Raw genomic sequence first — 21796 nt, 5'->3', positions numbered from 1 at the left:
TAATCCAATCATGAAAAATTAGGAAATTGCTCAATAACTAGAATGAATTTTAAACTGATCCTATCAGCTGGCTTTTATTAATTGCTCTCTAATGGTGTTTGTTATGATGCAATTACCTTTTTATCCCTCTAGATATATAATTTTCTTTTTTGTATAGATGTTTGTAGACTGTACTTTTTTGTTGTTGTATTTTTATGATCTTATACTATAAGCATTGAATAAAGTGAATTGACTGACTGATTGTGTAACAGTTGACATTTATGGTTTAAATCTTTTATTGAGTTTTCACAAAGAACAAGACAATAGAGCCATAGTCCATTAAACAAGTTTAGCAAGGCAAGTGTCGATGTAGAGGCGATAGGTACATTCAGTGCCTGCCTGGATGGATAGCGATGCCGGCCGTCTATGTCTGTAAACACAAAACAGTAGAATCCACCCCCCTCCCCCCCTCCCTCCCCCCCGTCCACCCATCTAAAGGAGAAAGTCCATTGTAACCAGACAATAGGAAGTATGATAGGAGCATCAGTGTTTGTGGTGTCGCACACCCTTGGTTGCCTTTGGGACCGGGACTTGAGTGTCGGCTAGCCTGAGAAGGCGTAAGTATCTGGGGCAGCTCAGCTCGCGGAACTCCCCTGTGAGCAGTGTTAAGAAGGGACGCCACAACTCTGGGAATTCGTCTCCCCGGCCGGCCTGTACTAGGGACAGCTTCTCCATGCCAAGCACCATCCATAACCTGTGTTACCAGCCTGTGTGCGGGGGAGCCTGCGAGGTCCTCCATTGTGCTAGGATGTTTTGTGTGGCTGCTCCCAATGCAATCGCTATGAGACGACCCCTCCGGGACTTCAGGGGATACATCAGGGCGTTGGGCAACCCCAGTAGGATGTAAGCAGGAAATCGGGGAAGTTGAGTATCCAGGTGGGAATCAATTTCGTCCAATATCGCCTCCCAATACCAGTGTATGTGATCGCAACTCCAAAGCAGGTGTTCCAGTTTGCCCTGTTCTCCGCATCCCCTCCAACAGCGGTCGCTAATGTGTGGGTCAGCTTGATGAAGGCGTGCAGGTGTGAGGTACCAGTAGGTGACTACCTTGGTTAGTGTTTCGGTCAGTCCGGTGTGGTATGCGGAGTGTCGTGCCCTGTGGTATATCCCACTCCATTCCCTGTGTGTGAGGGTTCTGCCCAGTTCCCGCTCCCAGCGGCATCTGCCTGCGTTGTATGTATATATTTTCGTAAGGAGGAGGTGCTGATATAGTACGAGATCAGTTTTTTCTCGGAGGTGCGAGTAAGAAGCCACTTCTCATAGGGGGTAAGAAACCGCTGCACTCCGGGTTTAACATTCGGGTGCAGTGCCCAGTGTCAAACCTGCAGGTAAGCTAGGCGGTCTTCTTCCGGTATACCGTAATCCTCTTTCAGCTGCGAGAAGGAGAGGATTCCGTTGAGATTGAAGAGGTGTCCCAGTTCTCTGCAAGGGGAGCGGTGCCAATTTATAAATGCTTTCGGATCGAGGCCCGGGGTGAAGTCGGGATTGTCAAAGAGTGGTGTTAGAGGGGAGGGGAAAGAAGACAGTTCATGTTTAGACACGACGTGGTCCCACACTTCCATGACCGTGCTTGTGATGTGGGAGGCATATAGGTTAGGCGGCCGATGGCGCCTATGGAGAAATGGGATCCCCTGTAGGGGCCTACCTGCCACTGCCTGGTCTTGAAAAAGCCAGTGCTTGCCTGATTCCGGCTGATACCATTCCACCAGCCTCCGGAGTTGTGCCGCGTAGAAGTAGAGTTGAAGATCTGGTATCCCTACCCTGCCGTGACCTGGTGGGAGGACTGCGATGGCTTGCTTAAAGCGTGGACGCCGGCTTTGCCATATATAGCATGTCAGCTCGGACTGCATCTGCTGGATCCAACCGCGGGGTGGTCGCAGGGGGAGGGTTTGGAACAGATAGAGAATCTGTGGTAGCAGGGTCATTTTGGTGGCGGCTATCCTCCCTAGCCAGGAGAGGGAGTGTCGCTTCCATCTCCGGAGCTCGTCGCGGAGCTGTGCGCGGAGTCTAGCATAGTTCGCTTCCGCCGTAGCTGGGATAGTGGGACCCAGAAGGACTCCCAGGTAGGGGACTGTAGAGTCGGACCACTGCACATCGTGTTCTGCTCGCACTTCGGAGAGGGTGTCAGGCGATAATGAGATATTTAGGGCAATCGATTTCTCCGTATTGATGTTAAACCCGGAGGCTAGCGCGAAGCTATGGAGCTCAATAAAAAGCGCCCGTAGCGATTGAACCGGCTCGGTAAGGGAGAGCAAGATGTCGTCCGCGTAGAGGCTAATTTTGTGGGTGTCACCTCCGAAGTTAATGCGCTTGATGAGGGCGTGTTGTCTAATCCTTTGCGCCAGCGGCTCCATGTAGAGGGCAAACAAGATAGGGGAAAGGGGGCAACCCTGCCTGGTCCCTCTTCCAATCGGGAAGCGGGAGGAGGTATGCCCATTGACGCGAACCGTGGCGTTAGGTTGTCTATAGCAGTTCAGAATGCGGGTGCAGAGGACCTCCCCGAAGCCAAAATGTTGCAGGACCTGTTCAAGGTAGGGCCAGTGCACCCTATTGAATGCTTTTTCAGCGTCGATCGTGAGTAGCATACAGTCTGGACGAGTGTGAGATCCAGCCTCGATGAGTTGGAGGACACGTCTGGTATTGTCACTGGTCTGTCGCTGGGGTATAAAGCCCGCCTGGTCTGGCTCCACTAGTTGTTGCATATAGGGGGCCTGCCTGCTTGCTAGTATACCCGTGTAGAGTTTAAAGTCTATATTCAGTAGCGAGATCGGACGGTATGATCCACACCGGGTCGTGTCTCTGCCTGGTTTTGGGATAACTGAGATTGATGCCTCCAGGAGTTCTGTGGGGATCGCGCCTGGCTGGTCAAAGGACTTGAAAAGGTCCCGCAAGAGGGGGGCTATTTGGTGGCAAAATGTTTTATAAAAACTTGCGGGGTAGCCATCCGGGCCAGGGGACTCCTCAAGTTTCAGGCGGGAAATCGCTGAGATCACCTCTTCCAGGCCAATCGGTCTGTCCAGGTGATCTGCCTGTGCCGAGTTCAGAGAAGGGAGACGTGCCTCCTGCAGGTAGGTCTGGCCTGCTTGCAAATTAAGGGTGTCTCCGGTGTAGAGGGATTCGTAGAATTCCCCGAAGGCTTCGGCTATCGCTGTGTCGTCTGTGGCAAGGCCTCCCCCCTCTGTCTGTATGGCCCGTACCCCCTGCCGATGGCATTGTTCCCGCAGCTTGCTCGCTAGGAGCCGGCCGCATCAGTCCTCCCCTGAGTAGTACGCCTGTTTGAGGCGTAGAGCCGCGTACTCCGCGGCATCCTGGTCTAGCGCGGCTAGCATTTTCCTCTCAGCGCACAGTTGCCTCCAGGCTCGTGCTGCCCCCGTGCGCTGGTGCATTTGCTCCAACTCCGACACTCGTTGCGCGATTTCGGCCCTCTTCTGCGCTCTGTCCTTGTTATTAGCCACGGCTATGGATATAAACTCGCCGCGCAAGACCGCTTTCAGAGTCGCCCACTGAGTGGCTCTCGAGGTGTCAGTATTATGATTGTGGGCCAGGAATTGTGCGATAGCGGTTTTGATCCGCTCCACTGTCGAGGGGTTATGAAGGAGGGCCTCTCGGAGGCGCCAATGTCGGCGCGGCAATGGCGTCGCTGGTATGAGTAGCGTGGTCACTATTGGGGAGTGGTCGGAGAGCGAGGCTGGCAGGATGTCCATCTCCAGCGCCTGCGCCACCAATGGGGAGGTGCATAGGAAGTAGTCCAGCCTGGCCTATGATTTGTGGGCCCCGGAGTGATAGGTGTAGGCAGTGCTGTGTGGGTGGATATGCCTCCAGAGGTCAGTCAGGTCAAGATCATGTAGGTAGGCCTGGCTTGCTTTGGAGAGGGGCCCAACCTGACCCCACCGTTGGCACGAGCGATCTTGTGTGTTATGAAAAACTAAGTTAAGGTCGCCCCCCAGTAGGAGTCGGCGCTCCGAGTTTGCTGTGGCCGCCGCTAGCGCTGTTTTGAGAAATGTTTCCTGCCCCTCGTTAGGTGCATATATTGAGCCCAGTATAAAAGTGTGCCCTGCTATGAGGAAGCGGTGTACCAGTAGTCTCCCTTTGATTTCTGCCTCCCGCTGCAGAACCTTGCCCGTGATTGACTTAGACACCAAGATCGCCACCCCTGCCGCTTTCTTGGAGGAGGATGAAAAAAGCAGTGTAGGGAAGGCCCGGGATTTAAGACGGTGCTGGTCTTTGGATAGGAGGTGTGTCTCCTGTAAGAGGCAAATGTCGGCTGTTGTGTGCTCTAAGAGGGACAAGACTGCCCTACGCTTAATGGGGTTGTTAAGGCCCCTCACATTCAGGGAGAGAATTTTAAGCTTGGTGTGTGGCATCGGTCAACCGTATGATTTGGGAGCAGTGAATGATGTGCAAGGAACAAAAACAAAAGAGCTCCTCTGGGAAGCAACTGATATAGGTGGACAAGGGGTACCCCCCACAACAACCAACCCCCCAACCCCAAAAGACCAACCCCCGCCCCTCCCCCTCCCTTCCCCCCTCAATCGCATCCCAACCACCCCCTCGCCTCCCGCCTCTTCCCCCTCCCCAAACCCCCTCACCCCAGGTCCCACCCGAAACCGCCCTAACCCCAACAAGGAACTCCCTGGGAAACTCAAACCCCAAACTAGGAATCATTGTCCCGGACCTGTGCAGTCTCTCTTCAGGCCCGTGGTGTTGTGTCGAAGTGAGGAAATGTGTGACCAAGGCAACCTCGGTGGCCCCCCGTCCCACTCCCCCCGCCCCATGCTGGGAAAATGCATTCATTCAAACCCCCCATCAGCGTTACATCATGTCCAGGTGGAAGTGTCTTTGGCGACCTCCTGGACCGCCACTGCGTGCTCTTGAGCCATGGTTGCGGGGTCCGGCTTAAGATTGCTTTTGGGGGAGCGCCGCCGCCTCACCCGCTGCCAGCCGTCGCCCGCCCTGTTCTGAGAAGTCGCTGGGGAGGACCGCATGGATGGACTCTCCTCTCCGTCGTCAGCCCCTAGGGTGATGCCCAGCAGCACACAAGTGTCCCGGAGGGATCGAAGTTGATGGAGGACCTCCTTCCATTTGAAGATGAGCCTGAAGGGGTGGCCCCAAGAGTAGGGGACCCCCTTGTCCCTCAAGAAGGTCGTGACCACCCTGAACGCTCTCCTCTTCTGTAGTGTGATAGCTGACAGGTCCTGAGAGAGCTCCACCGCATAGCCCCGGAATTGAAGAGGTTGTTTATGCCTCGACATTTTAAGAATGCGTTCTTTTAGTGGGTAGTCAGGCAGGAAAGCCAGGATGTCAGGCGGCGGAGCCGGAGCCCGGCGAGCTAGGCCCACTCTGTGTGCTCGGTCTATCCGGACCTCGAAGTCTTCCGGCTCCCCCAGTATGTCTGGGAACAGCTCTTGCAGGAAGGCCGTCACGTCGCTCCCCTCAGATTTAGACGGCACCCCTCGGACCCGATGTTGTTGCGACGGGAGCAGTTCTCAAGGTCCTCAATGTGCGCCTGCAAGTCAGTTTGTTGGTCCTGTAGCCTAATGATCTCCGGTTGCAGGAGTTCTATCTCCCCGCTCCTATTGTTCACTGAGTCCTCCACTGCCGCCACACGTTCTCCAAGGCCGTCAACATCGGGCCTGAGCTCCCTGTGCTCCCCCGCCATTTCCTGTTTAAGCGTCTGGAAGTCTTCTCTGAGGGCGCTGAAGAGGGTCTCCATGAAAGCCCTCGTGATGGGGATCTCCCCTTCTGGCTGTGCTTTGGGGTGTTCCGCCGGCTGCCCCTGCTCCGGGCTCTTCGCTCCCTTGGGGGTGCCCCTGGCCAGCATGTCGGGGATTGTTCGTCCTACCTTGCGGTTCGACATGTTGTGACTCCAGCGCAATATGGCCGTGGCCTCTCCTGCCAAGCAGGCCCGTTAGTGTGTCGGTGCTGGGGGGCCCAATGCGTGGGAGGGATGGCCAGCTGAGCCCCACTTTGGCCCCCCGTCCGGAGTGAGTCCAGGCTGGGGAGAGGCACGCGGTCCCGCGCGATGCCCACCGGCCTTGTAATCCTTCCACTCCGTGGACTCCGCTTGGTGTGCCCCGCTGTCCTTGGGCTTAGCCTCTGCAACCGATGCGGGGACCCTTCGCCCCCTGTCGCCTACTGTGCCAAAGGTCTGGTTCTGCCTGATGATGTCAGGCCGGTCCCTGCAGAGCATCGACTCTCTCCCCCCAGGGCCTCGGTCCCCTCCGTCAGGCTGCAGCTTGCGCCCCTGCGGGCCCCGGGTTCGCCGCTCGGAATCCTCGCCCTTGTGTTTGCAATTGGACCCTCTGGTTGCTCCCGGGTTCTCGCCTCAGTTGTGTTATGGGGTTCTGGTGGTCGGGGCCGGGCAGGCCCCGCTAGGCCTTGTGCCGGGGGCTCGATTTTCGCCCCCGAATCTGTGCTACCCCCGTGGGCAGAGCTCCAAACTCCACCCCGGTGCCTCGTGGAGACCCAGCGTGGCCTCGTTCCTCAAATGCCTCCGGGGTCCCTCCTCCGCTGGTACTGATCTCCGCCGACGCTAGCCACCCGTTTCTGACTCGCTGCGGCGCTCTAGGCCTGGTGCCGGGAGGGCCCCTTCACTCCTCCCGCCGGGGGCACGATCTCCAGGCCCCCCGAGTCTGCCCTACACCTTGCTCCTCACCTCTGTGGTGGCCCCCCTTGGCAGACGTTCCGCTGTGTCGTTCGGCAGCTACCCTGACTGCTGGAGGGTCCGCTCGTGTAGGCCCGAGCCGGGGCCTCGGGTAGCGATATCCGGTGCCGCTCACCACCACGTCTCTGTTGGCTCTATGTTGGCGGGCTCCAGCTCTGTTCACTGCCCGATCCGTCCCGTCTCCGTCCGGGCAGAGGCCGCCTGTGGGGGCGACTCTCGACTGACCCCAGCCAGCCCCTGACCGGGGAGCAATCCGCCTGTGGGTCACCAGAGAGCCCGGCCGCCTCCCCGGCGTCTCTCCGGCCCGCTCCGACACACGCCGCCGGAGCGGGTACCAGGCGCCTTGCCTGCTGCAATCCGCTCACCGCAGGGGAGCCTGGTGCCGGCGGCCTCAGGAATTGCCGCTTACAGGAACAGATGGGGGGCTCAGCTAACTGTAAGGGGGCACAAAGGGGGTTTGGGACGAGGAGCCACTCGTTTAGACGTCCGCTCCTGCCGCCATCTTGGCCACGCCCCAACAGTTGACATTTAGGGGTTCTGGCAATGCTGCTCAGTCTTCTTAGGTTAAGCACCAATTCCAGAGCGCAGGTGCATCCCAGAGCTCATCAGCCCAAAAACTCAGTAAGAAGCCAATCACAAAAGAAGGAGGGAGCGCTTGACATACCAGCACACAATTTACAGAGATGCATTGTGGTAAATGCTGTGCATGGCAAAACTCACTTCAGTTGAAAATCTTTAGTATTCAACATTGCCGGTGGAGCCAATGCTGTGTATCTCTAGACACATATTTCAAGATTGTTGTACTTCTTTAGTAGAGAGTTATAAGTGAAATTTGGGGATGGTGGCAGTGCTGCTCAGTCTTCTAAGGTTTAGTCTCACTGCCAGAGCATAGGTGCATCTAAGAGGTCGCCAGCCCATAACTAAGCAAGGAGCCAATCACAAAAGGAGTAGGGAGCACACTGCCTGGAATACCAGCACACAGTTCACCCAGATGTATTGTGGTAAATGAAGTGAACAACTCTCACTTCAGTTGAAAGTCTTCAATATGCACCATTGTAGATGCAGCCAGTGCTGTGTATCTCTAGACACATGTTTGAGGATTGTTGTCCTTCTTCAGTAGCTAGTAATAAGTGAAATTTGGGGTGCTGGCAATCCTACTCCCAGTTTTTTCAGGTTTAGTACCACTCCCATAGCGCAGGTGAATCACAGGACAAAGTCACAAGTTCAGGCTGACCATGAAAGAGTGTGGGCCGGCTAAAAAGACCCAGTTAGGCCTACTGAACAAGAGTACCTTAAAACCTGGTTGCGAAGAGATGTGAAGTCCCATGTTGAGGGTGCATTGCATATCAGAGGCGATGCGAGGTCTAGGCAAGGAGCTGCATCACTCAGAATCGGTTTGTAGGAAATGCAGAACGCGAGGCTGTGACCTTGCATGGAGATGTGTATCACAGCGACGGTTCTGACTGGCTGCATTGTGTGAGGCAATCTCCTTGTGCGGAGATGTTTTGCGCAGTGGTGGTTTTGATTGATGATGAAACAAGTCGACTAGCCCTTGGGGTCACTATGGGGTCCCTGGTTATATAAGCAGTTCCAGTCCTTCTGACCTAGGCAGGAAGGCAGCGGGCAGCAGGTCCTCAAGGCAGGACAGGGCAGCAGTCCTTCAGAGCAGCAGTCCAGTGGAATGACAGTCCTTCCAGCAGCACCTGGCAGAGTCCACAGGTCCAGGAGTGTACTGAAGATTTGGGGTCTGAAGTCCAATATTTATACCTGGTGACCAACTTTGAAGAGGAGGCAGCTTCTATGCGTTTCCACCTCCCTGGGGTGTCAGGCATCCCCTTCCTCCCTGTCATAACCCCAGCTTATTTTGGGGCCCAAGGAACCAGAGTCAAACCCTTTGTCAGAAAGCTCAGTCAGTCTTCAACAGGAAGGGAAAAACAAAATGGTGCAACTTTTGCAGGATTTAACAAATGCAGAACATGATTTAACACACGATATTAGTATACACCGAGATAGTAGTGCCGCACAAGACAAAGTTGCCAAATGCAAGGCTAAGATTAATGGGGTGTGGAGCCAGGACATAGCACGCCAATATAAATGCCATTGTGCTGAGAGATATGAATATGGGGAGAATGTGGGAAGATGTCTAGCTCAAAGAATGTGGGGACGTCAGACAGCACAGCGTATAACATCTATAGAAGATAGCCAAGGCATTCTAGTAGAATCATCAGAGGGTATTCTTCAGGTATTTCATGATTATTATACAGATCTTTATACCCAAGAAAAAATTTCTATTGATTTGATTGATCAATATATAGATAGACTTGACTTAACTCAATTAGACCCCGTGCTTAAAGAAGATTTAGAGCTGCCAATTACAATGCAAGAACTTGAAAGTGCCCTTAAAGAACTGGCTCTGGGGAAGGCTACCGGTCCCGATAAACTTCCTTTAGAGATATACCATATGCTGTTTCCTATTATTAAAGATGATATGTTGGTGACGATTTTAGATGCCCAAAATAGAAATCCCCGCCCATCATGGGACGATGCTAGTATAATTGTATTTAAAAAGAAAGATAAGCCTTCGCATCTTCCTGGATCATATCGACCTATTTCACTTATTAATGTAGATGCAAAACTATATTCTAAAATTCTTGCGAATCGGCTGATTCAAGTTGTGCCGGCACTTGTTTCTGAACAACAGCATGGCTTTCTTCCAGGTCGTGGCACGATCAATCACATATATCGTGTTATTGCAACTTTAGATTATGCTACTGCACATCGTACAAATGTTGGTTTGGTGTTTTTAGACGCCGAAAGAGCGTTTGATCGCGTTGCATGGGCATTTTTATGGGCGATCTTGGGAAAAATGGGGTTTGGACCACGATTTATATATGCTTTACTAGTCATATATAGACATCCCAGGGCCAAGATATGCTTGTCAGGCCAAGAATCAACAGCAGTTAACATCACTCGGGGCACACGGCAGGGGTGCCCATGTTCACCATTACTCTTTGCCATGTACATAGAACCACTTTTAAAATCGTTGATGTCATCTCCACATATACAATCTATGGTTTTACCCGGGGGTAATGTACGCGTGTTAGCCTACGCCGACGATGTTGCGATCATAACATCGGATCCAGAATCTGCATTATGCGAAATTGAAAACCTGACTCGGGAATTTGGTAATGTGTCAGGGTATAAACTCAATATCCAGAAAACACAGGTTATATGTTCACCAGGACTTTGCCCTAATGACAATCGGGTTACCCCAGAGGCTAAATACCTGGGCATTAAAATTAGATTATCGCTTCAAGAGTTAGTCATGGTGAACTGGTCAGATATATTGCAATCGGTTAGAAATCAACTCGAGAAAATTGAGTGCTTACACTTGTCATTGGTTGGGAGACGTAATGTTTTAAAAATTTCCATTTTGCCAAAAGTTTTATATTATTTCCGGTCTGTACCATTGGCGATACCTGTATTTCAACAGAGGAAATTACAATCTATAGCTGATAGATTTTTATGGGGCTTGAAATCTGCGCGTAGGGCGTCTACATTTATGACACTACCAATATTACGTGGGGGTTGGGGAGTCCCAAATTTTGCATTATATTGTTTGGCGTGTCTTATGCAGAATATTAAGTATTTTGCGATTGGTGGAACTCCGCCTATATATGAGAGCCCTGATATTTTTTCTCTTTTACTTGGCCCACAGTCTCGACAAATATTGCTTCGCTTTTTAGAACCTAGCTATTATAAAAGAACTATATTTAAATTGGTATTGTCTGCATTTAAAGGATGGCGGTCTATACGGAAGCTTATCTCTCTTGGTCGTATTCATTTCTATACTCCATGTAATTCTATAGAATTGTTTCCGCCAATATTCTGGGATCACACTATGTGTACATGGGGGGGGGAAAGGCATGCTAGCTATAGGCAATATGGTTAAAGATGGTACAATTGCTTCTTTCAGGAGTTAAAAGATATATATAGTCTCTCCCAACATGACTTTTTTAAGTATCTACAAATACGTGATTTTATTCTTAAACACCCAAATGCTTTACCGCTTTGTCATAATGATTTTATTGAAATACTTAAAAAATCATCACGTATTGGGACTTTATACAATCATCTGGTGAATTTACAAAAGGATGATATGGGATTGCAGGAATCCAAATGGTGTAATAGATTGGGTACATTGGCTGTGCCCTTTCAAGAGTCAATTTATATAGCTGCTAAAATTATTTTGTCTGCCAATTTATACTCACAGCATTATAAAACTGTATTTAACCTTTATCATACGCCGTTTAAAATGTTGAAATGGGGTAACGCCAACAATGGGAAATGCTATCTGTGCCAATCTGATCAGGCAGATATTGTACATATATTTTCAGACTGCACTGTGTTAAAACCTTTCTTTATATCTATAGAAGAATTTCTGGCTTATATTACAAAGTGTGATGTTACAATCTCAAGAGAGATGATTATTTTTGGTTTATCTAATGATAATAATCCGTTTCCAGGTTATCAAAATAACAGATATGTTTTATTTATGGCTATGGCGGTAGCTCGCCTATGTATATCCTCAATGTGGTTGAAGCCAGAAGCACCTATATATGAAATGTGGCGAGCAAAGTTTTACAATGTTTTTTATTTAGAATGTAATCTTTATCGGATTAAATCAGTTAGGAAAATGCAAAAAGGGTATAAAATTTGGCAGGCAATGATAGATCATTTGGATTCATAAAAAAATTACTGTTTTCTTTCTTTTTGGTTAAATTTGATGTTTTTGCTGCTTAAATATCCAACATGTTTTGGTACTGTTTCTATTTTTTGAGTATCTATGACTGTGTACTTGCTTTATAAATCTGTCTGTTTTGTGTGGCTTTGAACTGAACCAATAAAAAAAAAAAAAAAAGAAAGCTCAGGCAGAGCCTTTGTGATGTGCAAGTGTGGTAGGTGACAGCTCCTCGCCCTCGTTAATTATCCTGCCAGCACCTATCTTCCCCTTGTCTCACTGTCTGGCATCAATACACAGAGACCAGCTGCCAGCTGCATCTAGTCATGTGACCCAAGCTCCAAATGGTTAGGACAAACAAATTCCGACTTTCTAAAAGTGATATTTTCAGAGTTATGAATACAAATCTGACTTTACCGTTGAGAGCTTTTAATTAGAATTATTTGGATACCAAACTTGTGCAGTCCACCCTCTCCCAATTTGAAGTTACAGCTTATATATGTTAAGATAACTCCAATGTTATCCTATGGGGAGGTAGGCCTTACAGTAGTGAAAAACGTATTTAAGAGTTTTACACTTCCAGGACATGTAAAACTTAAAAGTACATGTCCAGCTTTTTTTATACACTCCACCATGCCCTCTGGCTCGTCAGGGCCTAACCTAGGGGTGACTTATCTGTAGTAGAAAGGAAGGTTTGAGCCTGGTAAATAGTTTATTTTGGACGGTTGAAATGGCAGTTTAAAACTATACAGACAGACTGCAGTGAGCAGGCCTGAGATATGTTTAAAGGGCTGCTTGAGTGAGTGGCACAATCAGTGCTCCAGACCCATTAGTACCATTTCATTTACAGGCCCTAGGCACATGTAGTACCACTTTACTAGGGACGTACATTAATTAAATATGCCAGATTAGTTGTTGTGAGAAGTTGGCCTGATATATGATGTTCACTAGTTCTAGTGACCACCTTGTATCAGTCCAAACAACCCTTATGGTGATTGGTTGTAAGTCAACCTTATAGACCAGCTATCCTAATGGTAGCATGGACAAAGCAGTCTTAGGCTAAACTCTTTTGGCATGTGAAGCCAGCTGTTTTACCACAATATAACCCCTTGAATACCAGATGAAAGGACACCACAAATCACTTTGCTCTCCTGAGGCACAGCCGGGAGCAGCGCTCTTCGCTCTTTTAAAACTGTTATTTGTGTATTTTAAAACTGTATTATTGGACTCACCCCTGGGCCACCACCTTCATTTTGGCACTGACACCCTCCGCACAGCGGAGCTATCGCTGCAGCGGGCGAGGTGCTTGAAATCCTGATTGCCGCCATTGGACACGAGCGCTAAGCCACGCCCACTCGCGCAGGCCGCACCCCCTCCGCTCGCATCATTTTTAAGCGCTGATTACAAGCGCCGGCCCCAGAATCACTTTGCTCTCCTGAGGCACAGCCGGGAGCAGCGCTCTTCGCTCTTTTAAAACTGTTATTTGTGTATTTTAAAAGTGTATTATTGGACTCACCCCTGGGCCACCACCTTCATTTTGGCACTGACACCCCCCGCACAGCGGAGCTATCGCTGCAGCGGGCGAGGTGCTTGAAATCCTTATTCCTGCCATTGGACACGAGCGCTAAGCCACGCCCACTCGCGCAGGCCACACCCCCTTCCACCTCCTTCCCTCACTGGTATTTAACATGTGTCACCATCGGAAGCGCAGCGGACGAGCGCAGCGGGCGCGACGATTGCGCGCCGAAGGCGCGCCTAAGGCAAGCCCGTCAGCGCCCGTCCGCGGCCTGACGGGCCCAGGGCCCAGAGATGCCGCCCCTTCCATCACTTACTCCCCTGCTTCGCTTAGAAGCCTCCAGTGTCCCTCCTGTGCCCTTCCATCCACAACTTGGGATCGTCTGGTGTCTCTTGGCATCTCGGCCGACCTGCCTTCTCCCAGACTTATCCGGGCATCCGTGTCTGTCCCTACCCCGCCCGAGACCTGCATCCGTATATTTTATCTTAATACACGGTCTCTTCCTCAACATCATGCCGATATCTTTCTTTTGTTGACGGCTGAGCATCCTGATATCCTGCTGCTCACTGAGACCTGGCTGTCTGATCTTTCCCTCCCTGACATCCTGGCTGCTCTACCCCCTAACTACTACATGCTGAACGCCAATCGGCCTAATGGCTGTCGTGGCGTTGGGGTGGCGGCAGTCATACGCAAAGATTTGCCTTTCATCACGTCCTCCTCACTATGTCTCCCTGATGCCGAGAATCTCGTCATCAGCTTGGCAACTGAAGCTGGTGCCCTGACCCTTATTGTCCTATACCGCCCCCCTACCCCTATGCCCCTGTTCCCCGCCGCTCTCTGCGAGCAGCTTTCTGCCTTGATGACTTCCTCAGCCCGCATTGTTATGTTCGGAGATTTTAATTATTGGTTCAATCACGCTGACGCTGGCCCTCATGCCATCGAACTGTTTGAGGCGCTCCTTAGCCTTAATCTGACTCAGCACGTCACCTCCCCTACTCATATTGGGGGTCATATCCTAGACCACATCTGGACACAAGGGGTGTCGCTCACTTGTCCGATTATCTCCCCTTGTGTCTGGTCCGATCATTCATTGATCGAGTCTTCCATCCTCGTAAAGGGTCTGGTTAGGCCTCCCTCCTTGGAGGGAGGGACTGCTCGGAAATGGAAGACCCTTGATTCATCTGCCTTCCTTTCCTCCCTTGCTGAGACTCAGCCTCCAACTATTGACATCCCAGATGTCAACATCATGGACGCTAACATCTCCCATTGGCTCACGACGGCTAGCGACCTATTTGCACCCTTGTCCTGCTTCCCTTGAACACGCCCCAACAACTCTCATAAATGGTACAACTCTGCCCTGAAACAACAACATCTTGAGCTGCGCCAACTGGAGCGTAGATGGAGGCGTAACTATCTTGGCTCCGACAGGGAGGCGTATGTGTCCGCACGGAAAGCCTATAAAAAAGCCATTATTACAACCAAGTCTGCTTTTATCTCTGAGAGAATTTTAACAGCCCCCAACAAATCCAAAGAGATTTTCAAGGTCCTCGGCGAATTAACATCGGACGCCAGGACACTCCCGAATTTGCCTCCCTCTGCAGAGTCTTGCAATGCCTTAAATTCCTTTTTTATTGATAAGATCACCACAATTAAAAATTCTATTCCCCATTCCATCCCCCTAGCCACAGCAGTATTCCCCCCGTCAATTCCTCTACCCTGTCCCGGTTTCCTACACTCGACCCGGAGTCCCTTGCCAAGCTGTCCACCCGTGTGAAATCTGGCTCCCCCAAGGACTGCTGTCCCCCCTCTGTGCTTCGTGATATCTGTCACACCCTTCCACAATGCATCCTTCCCTTACTTAATTCCTCCCTCAACTCTGGCATAGTCCCCAGGTCATTTAAGGAGGCCGTACTGGTGCCCCTGTTAAAGAAACCCGGCGCGGACCCAGCGGTCCTCGCTAACTATCGGCCCATCTCCCTCTTGCCTTTCCTGTCTAAAATCTTGGAGGCACATGTCACTACTTGCCTCTCGCAATTCATCGAGGAGTCCAACTTCCTGGCAAATAACCAGGCCGGTTTCAGACCAGCCCATTCTACAGAGGCTGTGATTCTTGCTGTGTTGGACAACCTCAGAAGTAATGCCGACAGAGGACTACCCCAGGCATTAGTCCTACTTGACTTATCGGCGGCATTCGACACGGTGGACCATAACATCTTACTCCACCGTGTCGAGTCCGCCGGAGTCTGTGGGCCTGCTTTGTCCTGGGTTAAATCTTTTCTAGAGGGGAGATCCCAGGCAGTCAGTTTGGGTCCTTTCAGCGCCACCAGCGTCTCGTCATCTTGCGGGGTCCCTCAGGGATCTTCCTTGTCCCCCCTTCTTTTTAATTTGTATCTTCAACCCCTCCTTCACTCTTTAGGCAGGTGGGACGTCACCGTGTTTAATTACGCGGATGATTTGCAAATTATTTTCCCCCTCACCTCCCCTGACGCTGTTACCAACTTTCAGACGGCCATGACACACATCCAGCACTGGATGAACCAAAATCAATTAAAGCTCAACCCGGGCAAGACTGAGCTTCTCCTCCCTGGGAGAAGTGCCCCTTATTGGGGCCCCCAGTACTGGCCCATTGAGCTTGGCACACCTCCCTCTCCGGCTGGCTGTGTAAAGAGCCTCGGGGTCATTATTGACTCTGGGCTCATTCTCAAGGCCCAGGTGAGTGCAGTAACATCCTCCTGTATGTTCCAGCTATACAGGATACGGAAAGTTGCCCACCTCCTGACTCCCGAAGCCTTGTTACAAGTCTTAATAGCCTTGGTGATGTCCAGTCTGGACTTCTCTAATTCGATATATCATGGCCTTCCCAAATCTCAGCTGTCCAGGCTGCAGATTGTTCAGAACCAGGCTGCTAGACTTGCATTCAAAATCCCCAGATGGCAGTCGGCCCAACCTTTATTATATCAACTTCACTGGCTACCAGTCAGTGAAAGAATAGCCTTTAAGGTCCACTGCCTGGTCTTCAAGGCTCTCACCGGTCCCTCCCCTGCTTTCCTGAAGTCCCTGATCACTCCTTACTGCCCCTCTCGCACTCTGAGGTCCACCCACCTCCAGCTCCTAGTTGTTCCCCGTGTCAAACTTACCAGATCTGGTGGTCGCAGTTTCTCTCATCTGGCCCCTAAGCTGTGGAACTCTCTTCCACTTTCACTTAAGACTTCTTGTTCCCTTCTCTCTTTTAGGAAATCCCTAAAAACACTGCTCTTCTCCCATTGCCACTAAATTCCTTCTGGCTAATCTCAGGATTCTATCAGCGCCAGGAAACTTATGGTGACAGCGCGCTTAATAAATGTCTCTTAACATTAACATTAACATTAACACAGGTTGTTATGAAAATAAACAATATATTTATTAATAACAAACACCTCTGAACTCTTTATGAGATCAGAGGGCTAAGCACATGACAATCTCTTAGGAAAAATATGATAAGTTGCACAAAATTACAATGGTGCCCTAGGGGCACGGCAAACCATATACTAAGTAAATGGGTTAAGGAAATCGAAAGAAGGAATGGAGCTGTCCTCAGGCTGTAGGACCGCTGGGACTACGCTATCCTAACTTTAGGTAAGTAATAGGGGGCCCACGGGACGCGGGTGCAGAGTGTGAACTCACACGCGGGATGCGTAACAACGTCTATGGACAGTACAGTTCAAGAAAAAGGTAAGTACGGACAATCCTGACTGGTTAGGACTAAAACGACTGTGAATCTAGACACTAGGAGAGTCAAGCTACCCTTGAGCACCGAAATGCTCTCGTTACCTCACCCATGGGCTGCGGGTGCATAGGTGCGAAGTCGTGTCGGGTTTCTGCGTTGAAGTCTATGGAGCCTGAAAGAAAAGATGCTGCAGGCGAACAGGAGGAAGAGGTCCGGTGTGATCCAAGGGTGGATCAGAGATGCTGAAGACCTGAAAGCAGAGGGGACAATGTTCAAAGTCACTAGCCAGTGACTGGAGTGGAACCAGGAAGGAACCGGATGTCGTCGTCGCGATCAGGTGAAGAGAGGACGCTTGACTCTGTAGCCACGTGGACCAGGAGGTGTCTTCGACAACCAGGATGGAGGCACGAGCTGTCCCACGCAGGCTCTCGCTGTCGGCAGTGTCTGTTCCGGATTCGGCGTCAACAGGCCTTGGCAAAGGCAACCCATGCGGTGAGTGGAAAAGGCGTCTGGTGCGGACTAGGAGAGTCCGGGGTGCTCCTCTTTTGGAAGGGAGCAAGGGCCAGTCTGGAGCAACCAGACCAGCAGTGTAGTTTTCAAAGTTCGTCGTCTAGGAGGTCACTAGCCAGCCGGCAAGTGACCAGACAACGCATCGAGCAGCAAACAAGCAGAAGGGCCCCACGCAGATCTCGTGGAAGCTGGAGGGCTGATCTTCGGTGCAGGGGCTGCTCGGGGCTGGGGCTTCTCAATCCCCAAAGCACTTGGTTGAGTTTACCTCGGAAGTCGTGCTGGAAGGGAAGTGCAGTTTCTCCAAGATGGCTGGTCCCACGTGTCTCGTCGCACCCACGGATCTCAGCTGTGCTGCAGATGTGAGTTGAGGTCGGAGAGGTCTGGGAATCCGGGTCTCGTCGGGCTCTGAAGTCTGGATCCTCGAGGGAAGACGACAAAGTGAAGCCGTTGGACGCTTGATGGTGCCTGCAGTTGCAGGGTGGACACTCCTTGCCCACAAGGGAGATTCTTCAGTCTTCTGTGGAGCAGAACGTCGAAGTCCAGAGTTTCTTCTTGTAAAGTTGTTCAGGATAATCTAATTTGGAATGGGACCAGCTCCTACCTTTATCCTGCTAAAGGGGGCTGTACTACGACTAGGTCCTTCCTATGGGTGGGACCAGGAAGGGGGGTGGTTACACCCCCTATCCTTTGTCCGGTTTCGCGCCAGAGCAGGGGAAGGGAAGCCCCAGCTACTGGTTTGAACCGGTGTTATGCACAGGACACCTTGTGTGCCCCAAGCATGTCTCATTCCTTTCATGCCGGTCCTACCCAATACACAAAATCCTGTCTGGGGTGGTGCTAGCACCTCCCAAGGCAAGAAATCCTTTGTCCAAGCCTCCCTCGCTGGAAGGACTCCCAGCAGCAGGATGTCAGACTTGTGTCTGTGGTGGCAGCATCCATTTTGTGATGCCAAGGCTCGAGTTAACTTTAACCGGGGTTCACAGTTACATACATGTCGTGTCCCTCTAGAAGGGTGGAATGCTACCCCCGTCGCAAGAACTGGCGAGGGGGTAGTATTCCAATTCGTATGACACCTTACTTGACATGTTTTGATAATGCTATACCAAAGTTAGCATTCAACCGCGAGGTTTATAATGCACTTAAGAGTATATGGTATAGCGTTATCATGGAACAGCTATTAGGACTTGGTTCAGCAAGCTGCAGACGGGCTCAGCTCATGCCAGAGCACCATCTCACATAATTCCAAGCACTCTGCCTTCAGGATTGATAAAGCCTGCCATAGGAGTGACTGATAGGAATATATGTGTCCATTTTGGGGTTAGATATAGGTATACTATATCTACAGCAAAGGGTGATTACACCACCTTGCCCCAGCTGTCTTACCAGCCAGTTGTGTCTGTTTAGATGGCCAGCCAGGGGTGGCATAATACATGCTTCAGCCCCTGGTAGGCCCTGGGTACACCTATGCCCTGGGTACCTAAGGTACACTGTACAGGGACTGATAAGGTGGCCCAGTACCAATTGGTAAATGCACCTAAAGTACATGGATGTCAATTTAGAGAGAGAACAGCTAGGCTGTGGGTCTGATTAGCAGGCCCACAGCCAGGGAAAGTCGTAAACCAGTGAAGCAAAAAGCAAAAATCTGGGGTGACCATAGGATTGCAGACCCTACTCTCCTACATAACCCCCCCCCCCAAACTTAGGGACATTAAACTAACCTTGACCAGGTGAGTCTTCCTGATTTAAGTGGAAATACCCGGAGAGACCATCTGCATTGCCATGGTCAGTCCCTGGTCTGTGCTCCACTGTAAAGTCCATCCCCTGTAGGGAAATGGACCACCTAAGAAGTTTGGGGTTTTCACCCTTCATTTGATTTAGCCATAAGAGGGGCTTATGGTCGGTCTGAATCTTGAAGTGAGTTCCAAACAAGTAGGGCCTCAACTTCTTCAGGGCCCAAACCACAGCAAAGGCCTCCCTCTCTATAGCTGACCAACGTTTCTCTCTAGGGGTCAGCGTTCTGCTTATAAAAGCAATGGGCTGGTAATAACCATCAATATTCAGTTGAGATAGAACAGCTCCCACACCCAACTCAGATGCATCTGTTTGGACAATGAAGGTTTTGGAGTAGTCATGACTCTTGAGAATAGGTGCAGTACACATGGCCTGCTTTAGGTCATCGAATGCCTTCTGACAGCTAACTGTCCACTGAACTTTCTTTGGCATTTTCTTGCTTGTCAAGTCATTAAGTGGTGTCACAATGGACCCATAATTTTTTACAAACTTTCTATAGTAACTAGACAGGCCCAAGAAAGCTCTGACCTGTGTCTGGGTGGTTGGAGGAGCCCAGTCCTTTATGGCCTGTATCTTGCTCTCCAAGGGTTGAACCTGGCCTCCACCTACAAGGTGGCCCAGGTACACAACCTGACTCTGCCCTATCTGGCACTTGGTGGCCTTGATAGTGAGGCCTGCCTTTTGCAGGGCCTCCAAAACTTTCCTCAGGTAGATCAGGTGATCCTCCCAGGTGGAGCTAAAGACAGCAATATCATCTAGATATGCTGCACAAAAGTCATCCAACCCAGTTAGAACTTGGTTCACCAACCTTTGAAAAGTGGCAGGTGCATTTTTCAAACCAAAGGGCATCACCACAAATTGGTAATGACCTCCTGGGGTAGAAAATGCTGTTTTGGCCTTGGCATCCTTAGCTAACCTGATCTGCCAATAACCAGTTGTTAGGTCAAATGTACTCAAGAAAGTCGCAGAAGCCAACTTGTCTATGAGTTGATCTGCCCTAGGTATTGGATGGGCATCTGTCTTAGTGACAGCATTGAGACCCCTGTAGTCTACACAAAACCTCATCTCTCTCTTACCATTCTGGGTGTGAGGTTTTGGCACTAGAACTACAGGACTAGCCCAAGGGTTCTCTGAGGGTTCAATGACTCCCAATTCCAACATCTTTTGGACTTCTTTCTTTATGCAGTCCCTGACGTGGTCTGGTTGCCTGTAGATTTTACTCTTGACAGGCAGACTGTCACCAGTGTCCACCTCATGGGTGCACCAGTTTGTCTGACTGGGTGTCAGTGAGAACATTTGTCTAAAGGATTGAAGAACTTGTTTGCAATCCTCTTGTTGATGCTCAGAGAGGCTGTCAGAAAAGACTACACCATCTACTGACCCATCATCAGGGTTCTGAGTGAGCAGGTCTGGGAGAGGGTCACTCTCTTCCTCCTGCCCCTCATCTGTGGCCATGAGCAAGCCCATGTCCTCCCTGTCGACAAATGCCTTGAGCCTGTTTACATGAAGCACCCTGTGGGGGCTCCTGGGAGTTCCAAGGTCCACCAGGTAGGTGACCTCTCCCTTTAGCTCAATGATGGTGTGGGGTCCAGACCATTTGTCTTGGAGAGCTGCTGGGGCCACTGGCTCCAACACCCACACCTTCTGTCCTGCATGATAAACAGTTAGGACAGCCTTTTGGTCATGCCAAGCTTTTTGAAGTTCTTGGCTGGCCTCAAGGTTTTTGGATGCCTTCGCCATGTACTCTGCCATCCTGGAGCGGAGACCAAGTACATAGTCCACTATGTCAAGCTTAGGCTTTTTGAGAGGTAACTCCCATCCTTCCTTCACAAGACATAGGGGTCCTCTTACAGGATGCCCAAACAGAAGCTCAAAAGGGCTGTAGCCAACCCCCTTCTGTAGGACCTCGCTGTAAGCAAACAGGAGGTAGGGTAAAAGGATGTCCCATCTTCGCCTAAGCTTTTCAGGTAACCCTTTTATCATCTCTCAACAAGCCCATTGCACTGTGGGTGATAGGGTGTGGTAAATTTGTAATTCACACCACACTCCTTCCACATTGCAGTCAAGTATCCTGACATGAAGTTTGCATCTCTGTCAGAGACAACCTCCTTAGGAAACCCCACTCTGGAGAAAACTCCAAGTAGGGCCCTGGCCACAACAGGAGCTGTAGTGGTCCTAAGGGGAATAGCTTCTGGATACCTGGTGGCATGATCCACTACCACCAGTATAAATCTGTGCCCAGATGCTGTTGGGGGGTCCAACAATGTCTATCCCCACTCTCTCAAAGGGCACCCCCACAGATAGTGGTATGAGGGAGGCCTCTGTTGTGCCACCTGCTTTGCCACTGGCTTGACAGGTGACACATGAGCGACAAAACTCTTTAGTGTCCTCAGACATATGAGGCCAGTGAAAGTGTGGGGCAAGCCTGTCCCAAGTCTTGTTCTGGCCTAAGTGACCTGCAAGGGGGATCCCATGGGCTAAGGTGAGAAGGAAACCTCTAAGAGACAAGGGGATGGCCAGCCTCCTGGTAGCACCAGGTTTGGGGTCTCTTGCCTCAGAGTATTGTATTGTATTGTACTGTATATTAAATTTGTATAGCGCCTTATCACCCAGGGGTCTCTAAGCGCTTAGGAGTATAGGAGTCCATCATCCCAATATACCTTGTGGGTACCTGTAGCATTCCCTGCAGCCTCAGCAGCAGCCTGCTGTCTGAGGGTTTCAAGGGAGGAACAGTCTAACTGTGCCTGCCTCAAGTCTGCCCTGGAAGGTCCCCCGTCCCAAGAAACTCAACCTGTTCAGGTTCAAGCTCTTCTAGGACAGTTCCTTCTG

General features: G+C 50.6%; 1 protein-coding gene across 5 annotated transcripts in view; it reads left to right on the top strand.

Moving 5' to 3' along the window:
* The window catches only part of CFAP54 (cilia and flagella associated protein 54), a 2603731-nt gene that overhangs the window by 600272 nt on the left and 1981663 nt on the right, over window positions 1-21796 (top strand). The window lies entirely within an intron of this gene.

The sequence above is a fragment of the Lissotriton helveticus genome, chromosome 1_1, assembly GCF_964261635.1.
Source record: "Lissotriton helveticus chromosome 1_1, aLisHel1.1, whole genome shotgun sequence".
Classification (NCBI taxonomy): domain Eukaryota; kingdom Metazoa; phylum Chordata; class Amphibia; order Caudata; family Salamandridae; genus Lissotriton; species Lissotriton helveticus.
This window is presented reverse-complemented; position numbering and strand designations above follow the sequence as displayed.